The following is a 15092-nucleotide window of genomic DNA, read 5'->3' on the forward strand; positions in this document are numbered from 1 at the left end:
GCCGTGGAGATTGGTCCGTCTGTAGAAACACATCCCAACTGTTTGAAACATTTGCTGCCCTGAGAAGTTTCTTGGAACAAATGTTCCAATTGAAGGAAGGACTGTTTCCATTGTCAATTCCACCTGGTTTACCATTGGATTCTTTTCTGACCAAAGGAAACTCTTTCACTGGCACACCAACCAAACAGGTTGAGAAAGGCTTTTCTGGTTCCGAATTAGACAGACATATAGTATCCGATCTGGCAGCCTTGGCTAAGGTCACCCAAACATTCGTCTTCGGTTGATCCTCAGGCAAATCTGCACGACAAAAAACAATTAAAATCAAGCAAAACAAGTATACCATTTGATTCTGCCCCATCTCTTTCAAGAACTAAGTTTTGGCAGAATTCTTTCTAAACCAAAACAAGAACCTAAATTTTCAGCCAAAAATTAGCTTTGTTAAACAAACATTCAGCATTTCATTCGTATACTCATAAATAAAAATTGGCACAAAATCAGAGTTCACGGGTTCCACCGATGCACAATGAACGTCAGGCACAAGAGGCGTCAGGCGAGACCCGGGATCCTTCCATTCGGTCTACGTCTGCGTACTCGCTTCCTCAGTTCTAGGCTCGACAACAGGTTCTGAAGTGCGATACGGTTTGACGTTTTTGGCAGGAACCCACTTAATTCTTCCAGCACCTGTGGAAATAGAAGCATACCCTTTGCCCCACGTTATTAATTGAAACGGACCTTCCATCTGTCCAGAGTCAGGGTTTCTAATTAGAAGAGGAGGATGTTCTTTCAGTTTTGCCTGTGTGCTATTTGAAAAGTGTCTAAAGATTGGTGGATCTGGTTCTGTACTTTTACTATTTAGAAAATTAAAAACATACAAAGCCTTACTCAGTCTCATCTGTGGGGTGATTTCCGTTCCCCCTCTCTGTTGATCTAATATGCGTTTTAAGGTTTGATGTGTTCTTTCAATGATTGCTTGGCTTGTGGGAGAGTGGGGAATACCAAAAATGTGTCGAACACCCCATTCATTTAAAAATGTGGCCAATTTTTGAGATATGTATGCGGGGCCATTGTCAGTTTTTACTTCTTGGGGTATACCCAATGAAGCAAAAGCTTGCAGGAAATGATGACAGGCATGGCTGCCAGTATCACTTGTGTGAAGGGAAGCAAAAACTGCACCAGAGAACGTGTCTATGGAAACATGAATATTTTTAAATTTACCAAAAGAAGGCTATTTAGTAACATCTGTTTGCCACAACTGTAGGCTTTGTAAGCCTCGGGGGTTGATTGCTCCTGTAGAAACAGGAGGTTGTACCAATTGACAGTCAGGGCAAGTATGAATGATAGCTTTAGCTTGACTTTAAGTGATTTGGAACATTTGCATGAGTGCTTGTGCATTTTGGTGGAAAAAGGCACGACTCAATTTTGCTTGTTCAAAACTATTTGGCAATGTGTTAGAAATGACCATTGTCAGCTTGTCCGCTCTTGCATTTCCTTCCACTAAAAATCCAGGAAGTGAAGAATGCGCCCTAATGTGAGAAACAAAATGTGGATTAGTTCTATATTGCAAAGTTATAAAAAGACATGAAAGCCAACGATGTAAAGTTTCATTACTAACATCCTTTAAAATGGAACCTTCTATTCTCCTGACTACATTAGCAACATAAGCAGAATCTGTGACCAAATTAAAAGGCTGAGGAAAGAGCTGAAAAGCTCAAACTACTGCAGCAGGCTCAACAATTTGAGGGGATCCCTCTACTGTTTGAATATCAGATTCCCAAACATTAGTCTTTTGATTAAACCAAGTCACAACGGACCTGTGGCTTTTACCAGAGCCATCAGTGAAGAGAGTCACAGCATGTAAAGATTCTTCACTCAATTTAGGTTTTTCTCTGAAACTCAATTTTGCTTGCAGTAGTTTGTGAGCTGGATAGTGTATGGAACAAACACCTGGAAAACCTAAGAATGCATATTGTAAATCATCAGAATTTTGCATTGCCCAATTGAAATAATCATTTTTCAATGACAAATAGATAACTGAAAATTCTTGACCTGCCAAAGTTAACAATCTGGTTCTAGCCTTAATTATAATGTATGCAATCATTTCTAAAACTGAGCAAATGGTCTTTGAAAACCTGTAGGGAGGAAAATCCCATTCCATTATTAACAAAGGATCTTGCTCTGTGGAATCCCACTGGAAAATGAGACCACAAAGCTGCTTCTTCTCTCCTAAGATTGCAAGAAAGAAAGGATTTTCAGGAACGCAGCGATGAGCTTGTCTTTTTTGAAGAGCTTCTGTGACTTTGTCGAGAGCAGCACGAGCTTCAGGGGTTAAAGTTCTTGGCGAAGTGATGTCGCAACTTCCTCTCAGCAAATGGAAGAGCGGACTCAGTTCATCATTGGTGATTCCCAACATCGGTCTGACCCAGTTGATTTCTCCTAGAAGTTGTTGTAACTCTTGTAGGTTGTTGACTCTGGTTCGGATCTGAATTTTTTGTGGTGTTCTTGTCGTCTCAGTCATCTTCCATCCCAGGTACTTCTAAGGTGAAACTTGTTGAATTTTCGTTGCAGAGATTTCAAGTCCAGCTTTTTGAATTTCAGCAACAACACAGTCGCGAGTTTCTTCCATCTCTTCCTTTCAAAGGACTCCACCCTTAAAGCCAATTTTTCTTTCTCTGTATCTATAGATTGACAAACACCAGAACAACCATGGTTTTGCTTAACTGAAAAAGAGTTCCCTGGAACCACAATTTCCCGAGTGGAAGCAGCCACCTCAGCCTCCACCCCAGGCCCAACAGAATCCAATTCAGGTTTCAGTGTCCCTGCACAAACAATTTTAGGAAGTACAGTCACTTTTTCATTTCCATCTTTTACACACTTTGTTCCATCCCCCTTACAAGAGTCACATATTTTTACATTAACAGAACAACGCGAAGAAAAGTCCGAAAGAGTCTCATTTTTTCCCAGAGAGAGAGAAGAAAGATTTTGTTCAACAGAGTTCAAAGCAATACTTTCAGCATTTGCAACAACACTTGTAACATTCTCCGATACACACACAGTCTCTGGTTTACTGGAATTTCGTGAGAGAGAACCAGAAGCTCTGTTTTCTGAGTCCAAGTTGATCTTATTTTTATCACTTTGTTTAAAAAAGCACTACAACAGCGCACTACAAACCGGCACAAGTTCTCTTAAGCTTTCATCTTTTTTGAGAGAGACTAGATTATAGATTCTCCAGTTTATCTGATCCCAAAAATGAAAAGAAAAAGCAGACTGCAGATTTAAATCTTGCGTATTCGCTTTAACCCAGATAAGAAAGTTTTAAGCTCAGTTTTTGAAATTTCAGAGTGACCTTTTTCTTGTAACATTGTCTCTAATTGATGAAAAACATCCCATTCATCTTCTGATAAATTCGTTCCCATTTTTGTGCTCTTTTAATAATTTTCTTTTTCTCTATTTTTCCTCCCAACGTCACCCAAGCGCTCTCCCGAGATAAGTTACTTACAATTTTCTTGGTTTCGGCGGGAGAGATGATACAGTGTCCTCCTTGTTAACACTTGGGTCTCCGCGGCTGGTGCTTCCACGATTTTTCTTTGTTTTTCTTCTATTCTACGTCCTCACACGGGGCAGCAATATGCGGGGGACGGGACAGGTATAAGTCCAGTGGTGTCAGGAACCCACGCCTTAAAAAAGGAACCCACTAGGCCGCGGCAAAATATCCAAATATGGATAACATGGTAACCAGACCAGTGAAGAGATTTTTGCTTTTATTTCCAGCACATCAGTCTCAAAATACAAAATGGAGACATGACAGCTCACTGATCCACACCAAAAAATGTCTCCTTCAACAGGGCTCATACAGCAATACATAAAATCATCTCAGACTAGAATTCAGCCAATCAGACACAGAAAACACATCTTGACAAGCATTCTATCCAATCTTATAAAACATAGGTAATCGTAGCTAAAACAAAGACTAGTTGATAAGAGACAAAGAACAGAGTTCTATTCATGCTAACCTTCTAAAGATATACATTAAATAACCTTGTTGCCATCCTAAAGCAAATTCTACAGAAGCCTATTGTTATTTGTCACGTCTACTGCTTGGGAAACTTTTCTGCTTGCATGGAAAACTTTTTCTGCTTGCATGGGAAACTTTTCTGCAATGCTAACAAAACTCCAGTCTAAGGCCTACATACTTCTTTTTAACCATTTCTTAAAAATCCTCTAACCTTATGGATTCCAACATTTCCCCCTCTCTGTTTGACCCAGAAGCTTTCATTTTCTTGTCGCTTGCTATTTGCGTTTCATAGCTCTATTGCAAAATTTCTGCTTATTATCTGCTGAAGACCTATTTTCACTAAACTGAAGCATCGCTATATTACGGCACAGCAACTTAATGCTGTGAAGACCCAATCCCTGAAAGAGATATGTTTGGCAACAGTCACAAGGCATCGTTCAAAAAACTCTGGTCGATTCCAAGGCCTTAATTCAAAACCTTCGTTCATGTCAATACCCTCATCTACTGCTTTCGTGAGATTTCGTACACTCTCTGTGCTTCTACTTCCTAATTCTCCTGCTTGAATGACAAAAACTTCTCGGACTGTTTTGTTCATCATTCGCCGAACACAACAGAGTATACAAGGTACCACTATCAATATCAGTATTAGAACACCTAATATGTCAAGACCTATCTTGCAAAGTTGCCTTAGCCAAGGTGCAAAACTGCAATTTTGATACAAATCATCCAACCAGGAACCTCCGTCTTCTTTAATTTGGGCTGTCAGATCCTTTAATTTTTGAATGCTTTTGTGAATGGATTCAGAATGATCAGACAAATTCATACAACACAAACCTTCCAATTCCTCACAACCATGTCCTTGTGCCAGTAAGAGAAAATCAATGGCTGCTCTGTTTTGAAGAGTAGCATGTCTAATACTATCAACATTGGTCAACATATCACTGATTGCGGAGGATGTGGCATTAGCTTGTTTGCTCAGCCAACATCCAACTCGATCTAATTGTCTCAATGCCACAGCTGAAGCCAATTGGGGTAGAAATATACCTGCTGAAACCCTTCTGGCGGCATTCCAAGGCATAAAATCACTCTGACAGTTCTCATCATAATGAGGAACAGCTCTTGTTTTCCTTTGTTTCTTTTTCATCACTGCTTTGGCAGTGGGGGCAATTATGGTAAGCATACTAATGCTGCAAGGGCCACCTTCAAGGTGGGCTGGAATGCCTTGCCAACCTCTGTCTCCGCAAATGATCCAATACCCTTTTGGCAATTGCCGTGGAGATTGGTCCGTCTGTAGAAACACATCCCAACTGTTTGAAACATTTGCTGCCCTGAGAAGTTTCTTGGAACAAATGTTCCAATTGAAGGAAGGACTGTTTCCATTGTCAATTCCACCTGGTTTACCATTGGATTCTTTTCTGACCAAAGGAAACTCTTTCACTGGCACACCAACCAAACAGGTTGAGAAAGGCTTTTCTGGTTCCGAATTAGACAGACATATAGTATCCGATCCGGCAGCCTTGGCTAAGGTCACCCAAACATTCGTCTTCGGTTGATCCTCAGGCAAATCTGCACGACAAAAAACAATTAAAATCAAGCAAAACAAGTATACCATTTGATTCTGCCCCATCTCTTTCAAGAACTAAGTTTTGGCAGAATTCTTTCTAAACCAAAACAAGAACCTAAATTTTCAGCCAAAAATTAGCTTTGTTAAACAAACATTCAGCATTTAATTCGTATACTCATAAATAAAAATTGGCAAAAAATCAGAGTTCACGGGTTCCACCGATGCACAATGAACGTCAGGCACAAGAGGCGTCAGGCGAGACCCGGGATCCTTCCATTCGGTCTACGTCTGCGTACTCGCTTCCTCAGTTCTAGGCTCGACAACAGGTTCTGAAGTGCGATACGGTTTGACGTTTTTGGCAGGAACCCACTTAATTCTTCCAGCACCTGTGGAAATAGAAGCATACCCTTTGCCCCACGTTATTAATTGAAACGGGCCTTCCATCTGTCCAGAGTCAGGGTTTCTAATTAGAAGAGGAGGATGTTCTTTCAGTTTTGCCTGTGTGCTATTTGAAAAGTGTCTAAAGATTGGTGGATCTGGTTCTGTACTTTTACTATTTAGAAAATTAAAAACATACAAAGCCTTACTCAGTCTCATCTGTGGGGTGATTTCCGTTCCCCCTCTCTGTTGATCTAATATGCGTTTTAAGGTTTGATGTGTTCTTTCAATGATTGCTTGGCTTGTGGGAGAGTGGGGAATACCAAAAATGTGTCGAACACCCCATTCATTTAAAAATGTGGCCAATTTTTGAGATATGTATGCGGGGCCATTGTCAGTTTTTACTTCTTGGGGTATACCCAATGAAGCAAAAGCTTGCAGGAAATGATGACAGGCATGGCTGCCAGTATCACTTGTGTGAAGGGAAGCAAAAACTGCACCAGAGAACGTGTCTATGGAAACATGAATATTTTTAAATTTACCAAAAGAAGGCTATTTAGTAACATCTGTTTGCCACAACTGTAGGCTTTGTAAGCCTCGGGGGTTGATTGCTCCTGTAGAAACAGGAGGTTGTACCAATTGACAGTCAGGGCAAGTATGAATGATAGCTTTAGCTTGACTTTAAGTGATTTGGAACATTTGCATGAGTGCTTGTGCATTTTGGTGGAAAAAGGCACGACTCAATTTTGCTTGTTCAAAACTATTTGGCAATGTGTTAGAAATGACCATTGTCAGCTTGTCCGCTCTTGCATTTCCTTCCACTAAAAATCCAGGAAGTGAAGAATGCGCCCTAATGTGAGAAACAAAATATGGATTAGTTCTATATTGCAAAGTTATAAAAAGACATGAAAGCCAACGATGTAAAGTTTCATTACTAACATCCTTTAAAATGGAACCTTCTATTCTCCTGACTACATTAGCAACATAAGCAGAATCTGTGACCAAATTAAAAGGCTGAGGAAACAGCTGAAAAGCTCAAACTACTGCAGCAGGCTCAACAATTTGAGGGGATCCCTCTACTGTTTGAATATCAGATTCCCAAACATTAGTCTTTTGATTAAACCAAGTCACAACGGACCTGTGGCTTTTACCAGAGCCATCAGTGAAGAGAGTCACAGCATGTAAAGGTTCTTCACTAAATTTAGGTTTTTCTCTGAAACTCAATTTTGCTTGCAGTAGTTTGTGAGCTGGATAGTGTATGGAACAAACACCTGGAAAACCTAAGAATGCATATTGTAAATCATCAGAATTTTGCATTGCCCAATTGAAATAATCATTTTTCAATGGCAAATAGATAACTGAAAATTCTTGACCTGCCAAAGTTAACAATCTGGTTCTAGCCTTAATTATAATGTATGCAATCATTTCTAAAACTGAGCAAATGGTCTTTGAAAACCTGTAGGGAGGAAAATCCCATTCCATTATTAACAAAGGATCTTGCTCTGTGGAATCCCACTGGAAAATGAGACCACAAAGCTGCTTCTTCTCTCCTAAGATTGCAAGAAAGAAAGGATTTTCAGGAACGCAGCGATGAGCTTGTCTTTTTTGAAGAGCTTCTGTGACTTTGTCGAGAGCAGCACGAGCTTCAGGGGTTAAAGTTCTTGGCGAAGTGATGTCGCAACTTCCTCTCAGCAAATGGAAGAGCGGACTCAGTTCATCATTGGTGATTCCCAACATCGGTCTGACCCAGTTGATTTCTCCTAGAAGTTGTTGTAACTCTTGTAGGTTGTTGACTCTGGTTCGGATCTGAATTTTTTGTGGTGTTCTTGTCGTCTCAGTCATCTTCCATCCCAGGTACTTCTAAGGTGAAACTTGTTGAATTTTCGTTGCAGAGATTTCAAGTCCAGCTTTTTGAATTTCAGCAACAACACAGTCGCGAGTTTCTTCCATCTCTTCCTTTCAAAGGACTCCACCCTTAAAGCCAATTTTTCTTTCTCTGTATCTATAGATTGACAAACACCAGAACAACCATGGTTTTGCTTAACTGAAAAAGAGTTCCCTGGAACCACAATTTCCCGAGTGGAAGCAGCCACCTCAGCCTCCACCCCAGGCCCAACAGAATCCAATTCAGGTTTCAGTGTCCCTGCACAAACAATTTTAGGAAGTACAGTCACTTTTTCATTTCCATCTTTTACACACTTTGTTCCATCCCCCTTACAAGAGTCACATATTTTTACATTAACAGAACAACGCGAAGAAAAGTCCGAAAGAGTCTCATTTTTTCCCAGAGAGAGAGAAGAAAGATTTTGTTCAACAGAGTTCAAAGCAATACTTTCAGCATTTGCAACAACACTTGTAACATTCTCCGATACACACACAGTCTCTGGTTTACTGGAATTTCGTGAGAGAGAACCAGAAGCTCTGTTTTCTGAGTCCAAGTTGATCTTATTTTTATCACTTTGTTTAAAAAAGCACTACAACAGCGCACTACAAACCGGCACAAGTTCTCTTAAGCTTTCATCTTTTTTGAGAGAGACTAGATTATAGATTCTCCAGTTTATCTGATCCCAAAAATGAAAAGAAAAAGCAGACTGCAGATTTAAATCTTGCGTATTCGCTTTAACCCAGATAAGTAAGTTTTTAAGCTCAGTTTTTGAAATTTCAGAGTGACCTTTTTCTTGTAACATTGTCTCTAATTGATAAAAAACATCCCATTCAACTTCTGATAAATTCGTTCCCATTTTTGTGCTCTTTTAATAATTTTCTTTTTCTCTATTTTTCCTCCCAACGTCACCCAAGCGCTCTCCCGAGATAAGTTACTTACAATTTTCTTGGTTTCGGCGGGAGAGATGATACAGTGTCCTCCTTGTTAACACTTGGGTCTCCGCGGCTGGTGCTTCCACGATTTTTCTTTGTTTTTCTTCTATTCTACGTCCTCACACGGGGCAGCAATATGCGGGGGACGGGACAGGTATAAGTCCAGTGGTGTCAGGAACCCACGCCTTAAAAAAGGAACCCACTAGGCCGCGGCAAAATATCCAAATATGGATAACATGGTAACCAGACCAGTGAAGAGATTTTTGCTTTTATTTCCAGCACATCAGTCTCAAAATACAAAATGGAGACATGACAGCTCACTGATCCACACCAAAAAATGTCTCCTTCAACAGGGCTCATACAGCAATACATAAAATCATCTCAGACTAGAATTCAGCCAATCAGACACAGAAAACACATCTTGACAAGCATTCTATCCAATCTTATAAAACATAGGTAATCGTAGCTAAAACAAAGACTAGTTGATAAGAGACAAAGAACAGAGTTCTATTCATGCTAACCTTCTAAAGATATACATTAAATAACCTTGTTGCCATCCTAAAGCCAATTCTACAGAAGCCTATTGTTATTTGTCACGTCTACTGCTTGGGAAACTTTTCTGCTTGCATGGAAAACTTTTTCTGCTTGCATGGGAAACTTTTCTGCAATGCTAACAAAACTCCAGTCTAAGGCCTACATACTTCTTTTTAACCATTTCTTAAAAATCCTCTAACCTTATGGATTCCAACATTTCCCCCTCTCTGTTTGACCCAGAAGCTTTCATTTTCTTGTCGCTTGCTATTTGCGTTTCATAGCTCTATTGCAAAATTTCTGCTTATTATCTGCTGAAGACCTATTTTCACTAAACTGAAGCATCGCTATATTACGGCACAGCAACTTAATGCTGTGAAGACCCAATCCCTGAAAGAGATATGTTTGGCAACAGTCACAAGGCATCGTTCAAAAAACTCTGGTCGATTCCAAGGCCTTAATTCAAAACCTTCGTTCATGTCAATACCCTCATCTACTGCTTTCGTGAGATTTCGTACACTCTCTGTGCTTCTACTTCCTAATTCTCCTGCTTGAATGACAAAAACTTCTCGGACTGTTTTGTTCATCATTCGCCGAACACAACAGAGTATACAAGGTACCACTATCAATATCAGTATTAGAACACCTAATATGTCAAGACCTATCTTGCAAAGTTGCCTTAGCCAAGGTGCAAAACTGCAATTTTGATACAAATCATCCAACCAGGAACCTCCGTCTTCTTTAATTTGGGCTGTCAGATCCTTTAATTTTTGAATGCTTTTGTGAATGGATTCAGAATGATCAGACAAATTCATACAACACAAACCTTCCAATTCCTCACAACCATGTCCTTGTGCCAGTAAGAGAAAATCAATGGCTGCTCTGTTTTGAAGAGTAGCATGTCTAATACTATCAACATTGGTCAACATATCACTGATTGCGGAGGATGTGGCATTAGCTTGTTTGCTCAGCCAACATCCAACTCGATCTAATTGTCTCAATGCCACAGCTGAAGCCAATTGGGGTAGAAATAGACCTGCTGAAACCCTTCTGGCGGCATTCCAAGGCATAAAATCACTCTGACAGTTCTCATCATAATGAGGAACAGCTCTTGTTTTCCTTTGTTTCTTTTTCATCACTGCTTTGGCAGTGGGGGCAATTATGGTAAGCATACCAATGCTGCAAGGGCCACCTTCAAGGTGGGCTGGAATGCCTTGCCAACCTCTGTCTCCGCAAATGATCCAATACCCTTTTGGCAATTGCCGTGGAGATTGGTCCGTCTGTAGAAACACATCCCAACTGTTTGAAACATTTGCTGCCCTGAGAAGTTTCTTGGAACAAATGTTCCAATTGAAGGAAGGACTGTTTCCATTGTCAATTCCACCTGGTTTACCATTGGATTCTTTTCTGACCAAAGGAAACTCTTTCACTGGCACACCAACCAAACAGGTTGAGAAAGGCTTTTCTGGTTCCGAATTAGACAGACATATAGTATCCGATCCGGCAGCCTTGGCTAAGGTCACCCAAACATTCATCTTCGGTTGATCCTCAGGCAAATCTGCACGACAAAAAACAATTAAAATCAAGCAAAACAAGTATACCATTTGATTCTGCCCCATCTCTTTCAAGAACTAAGTTTTGGCAGAATTCTTTCTAAACCAAAACAAGAACCTAAATTTTCAGCCAAAAATTAGCTTTGTTAAACAAACATTCAGCATTTCATTCGTATACTCATAAATAAAAATTGGCACAAAATCAGAGTTCACGGGTTCCACCGATGCACAATGAACGTCAGGCACAAGAGGCGTCAGGCGAGACCCGGGATCCTTCCATTCGGTCTACGTCTGCATACTCGCTTCCTCAGTTCTAGGCTCGACAACAGGTTCTGAAGTGCGATACGGTTTGACGTTTTTGGCAGGAACCCACTTAATTCTTCCAGCACCTGTGGAAATAGAAGCATACCCTTTGCCCCACGTTATTAATTGAAACGGACCTTCCATCTGTCCAGAGTCAGGGTTTCTAATTAGAAGAGGAGGATGTTCTTTCAGTTTTGCCTGTGTGCTATTTGAAAAGTGTCTAAAGATTGGTGGATCTGGTTCTGTACTTTTACTATTTAGAAAATTAAAAACATACAAAGCCTTACTCAGTCTCATCTGTGGGGTGATTTCCGTTCCCCCTCTCTGTTGATCTAATATGCGTTTTAAGGTTTGATGTGTTCTTTCAATGATTGCTTGGCTTGTGGGAGAGTGGGGAATACCAAAAATGTGTCGAACACCCCATTCATTTAAAAATGTGGCCAATTTTTGAGATATGTATGCGGGGCCATTGTCAGTTTTTACTTCTTGGGGTATACCCAATGAAGCAAAAGCTTGCAGGAAATGATGACAGGCATGGCTGCCAGTATCACTTGTGTGAAGGGAAGCAAAAACTGCACCAGAGAACGTGTCTATGGAAACATGAATATTTTTAAATTTACCAAAAGAAGGCTATTTAGTAACATCTGTTTGCCACAACTGTAGGCTTTGTAAGCCTCGGGGGTTGATTGCTCCTGTAGAAACAGGAGGTTGTACCAATTGACAGTCAGGGCAAGTATGAATGATAGCTTTAGCTTGACTTTAAGTGATTTGGAACATTTGCATGAGTGCTTGTGCATTTTGGTGGAAAAAGGCACGACTCAATTTTGCTTGTTCAAAACTATTTGGCAATGTGTTAGAAATGACCATTGTCAGCTTGTCCGCTCTTGCATTTCCTTCCACTAAAAATCCAGGAAGTGAAGAATGCGCCCTAATGTGAGAAACAAAATATGGATTAGTTCTATATTGCAAAGTTATAAAAAGACATGAAAGCCAACGATGTAAAGTTTCATTACTAACATCCTTTAAAATGGAACCTTCTATTCTCCTGACTACATTAGCAACATAAGCAGAATCTGTGACCAAATTAAAAGGCTGAGGAAACAGCTGAAAAGCTCAAACTACTGCAGCAGGCTCAACAATTTGAGGGGATCCCTCTACTGTTTGAATATCAGATTCCCAAACATTAGTCTTTTGATTAAACCAAGTCACAACGGACCTGTGGCTTTTACCAGAGCCATCAGTGAAGAGAGTCACAGCATGTAAAGGTTCTTCACTAAATTTAGGTTTTTCTCTGAAACTCAATTTTGCTTGCAGTAGTTTGTGAGCTGGATAGTGTATGGAACAAACACCTGGAAAACCTAAGAATGCATATTGTAAATCATCAGAATTTTGCATTGCCCAATTGAAATAATCATTTTTCAATGGCAAATAGATAACTGAAAATTCTTGACCTGCCAAAGTTAACAATCTGGTTCTAGCCTTAATTATAATGTATGCAATCATTTCTAAAACTGAGCAAATGGTCTTTGAAAACCTGTAGGGAGGAAAATCCCATTCCATTATTAACAAAGGATCTTGCTCTGTGGAATCCCACTGGAAAATGAGACCACAAAGCTGCTTCTTCTCTCCTAAGATTGCAAGAAAGAAAGGATTTTCAGGAACGCAGCGATGAGCTTGTCTTTTTTGAAGAGCTTCTGTGACTTTGTCGAGAGCAGCACGAGCTTCAGGGGTTAAAGTTCTTGGCGAAGTGATGTCGCAACTTCCTCTCAGCAAATGGAAGAGCGGACTCAGTTCATCATTGGTGATTCCCAACATCGGTCTGACCCAGTTGATTTCTCCTAGAAGTTGTTGTAACTCTTGTAGGTTGTTGACTCTGGTTCGGATCTGAATTTTTTGTGGTGTTCTTGTCGTCTCAGTCATCTTCCATCCCAGGTACTTCTAAGGTGAAACTTGTTGAATTTTCGTTGCAGAGATTTCAAGTCCAGCTTTTTGAATTTCAGCAACAACACAGTCGCGAGTTTCTTCCATCTCTTCCTTTCAAAGGACTCCACCCTTAAAGCCAATTTTTCTTTCTCTGTATCTATAGATTGACAAACACCAGAACAACCATGGTTTTGCTTAACTGAAAAAGAGTTCCCTGGAACCACAATTTCCCGAGTGGAAGCAGCCACCTCAGCCTCCACCCCAGGCCCAACAGAATCCAATTCAGGTTTCAGTGTCCCTGCACAAACAATTTTAGGAAGTACAGTCACTTTTTCATTTCCATCTTTTACACACTTTGTTCCATCCCCCTTACAAGAGTCACATATTTTTACATTAACAGAACAACGCGAAGAAAAGTCCGAAAGAGTCTCATTTTTTCCCAGAGAGAGAGAAGAAAGATTTTGTTCAACAGAGTTCAAAGCAATACTTTCAGCATTTGCAACAACACTTGTAACATTCTCCGATACACACACAGTCTCTGGTTTACTGGAATTTCGTGAGAGAGAACCAGAAGCTCTGTTTTCTGAGTCCAAGTTGATCTTATTTTTATCACTTTGTTTAAAAAAGCACTACAACAGCGCACTACAAACCGGCACAAGTTCTCTTAAGCTTTCATCTTTTTTGAGAGAGACTAGATTATAGATTCTCCAGTTTATCTGATCCCAAAAATGAAAAGAAAAAGCAGACTGCAGATTTAAATCTTGCGTATTCGCTTTAACCCAGATAAGTAAGTTTTTAAGCTCAGTTTTTGAAATTTCAGAGTGACCTTTTTCTTGTAACATTGTCTCTAATTGATGAAAAACATCCCATTCAACTTCTGATAAATTCGTTCCCATTTTTGTGCTCTTTTAATAATTTTCTTTTTCTCTATTTTTCCTCCCAACGTCACCCAAGCGCTCTCCCGAGATAAGTTACTTACAATTTTCTTGGTTTCGGCGGGAGAGATGATACAGTGTCCTCCTTGTTAACACTTGGGTCTCCGCGGCTGGTGCTTCCACGATTTTTCTTTGTTTTTCTTCTATTCTACGTCCTCACACGGGGCAGCAATATGCGGGGGACGGGACAGGTATAAGTCCAATGGTGTCAGGAACCCACGCCTTAAAAAAGGAACCCACTAGGCCGCGGCAAAATATCCAAATATGGATAACATGGTAACCAGACCAGTGAAGAGATTTTTGCTTTTATTTCCAGCACATCAGTCTCAAAATACAAAATGGAGACATGACAGCTCACTGATCCACACCAAAAAATGTCTCCTTCAACAGGGCTCATACAGCAATACATAAAATCATCTCAGACTAGAATTCAGCCAATCAGACACAGAAAACACATCTTGACAAGCATTCTATCCAATCTTATAAAACATAGGTAATCGTAGCTAAAACAAAGACTAGTTGATAAGAGACAAAGAACAGAGTTCTATTCATGCTAACCTTCTAAAGATATACATTAAATAACCTTGTTGCCATCCTAAAGCCAATTCTACAGAAGCCTATTGTTATTTGTCACGTCTACTGCTTGGGAAACTTTTCTGCTTGCATGGAAAACTTTTTCTGCTTGCATGGGAAACTTTTCTGCAATGCTAACAAAACTCCAGTCTAAGGCCTACATACTTCTTTTTAACCATTTCTTAAAAATCCTCTAACCTTATGGATTCCAACATTTCCCCCTCTCTGTTTGACCCAGAAGCTTTCATTTTCTTGTCGCTTGCTATTTGCGTTTCATAGCTCTATTGCAAAATTTCTGCTTATTATCTGCTGAAGACCTATTTTCACTAAACTGAAGCATCGCTATATTACGGCACAGCAACTTAATGCTGTGAAGACCCAATCCCTGAAAGAGATATGTTTGGCAACAGTCACAAGGCATCGTTCAAAAAACTCTGGTCGATTCCAAGGCCTTAATTCAAAACCTTCGTTCATGTCAATACTACATGTCAATCTACTGCTTT

This window comes from Melospiza georgiana, chromosome W (genome assembly GCF_028018845.1).
Source record: "Melospiza georgiana isolate bMelGeo1 chromosome W, bMelGeo1.pri, whole genome shotgun sequence".
In the NCBI taxonomy this organism is placed as follows: Eukaryota; Metazoa; Chordata; class Aves; order Passeriformes; family Passerellidae; genus Melospiza; species Melospiza georgiana.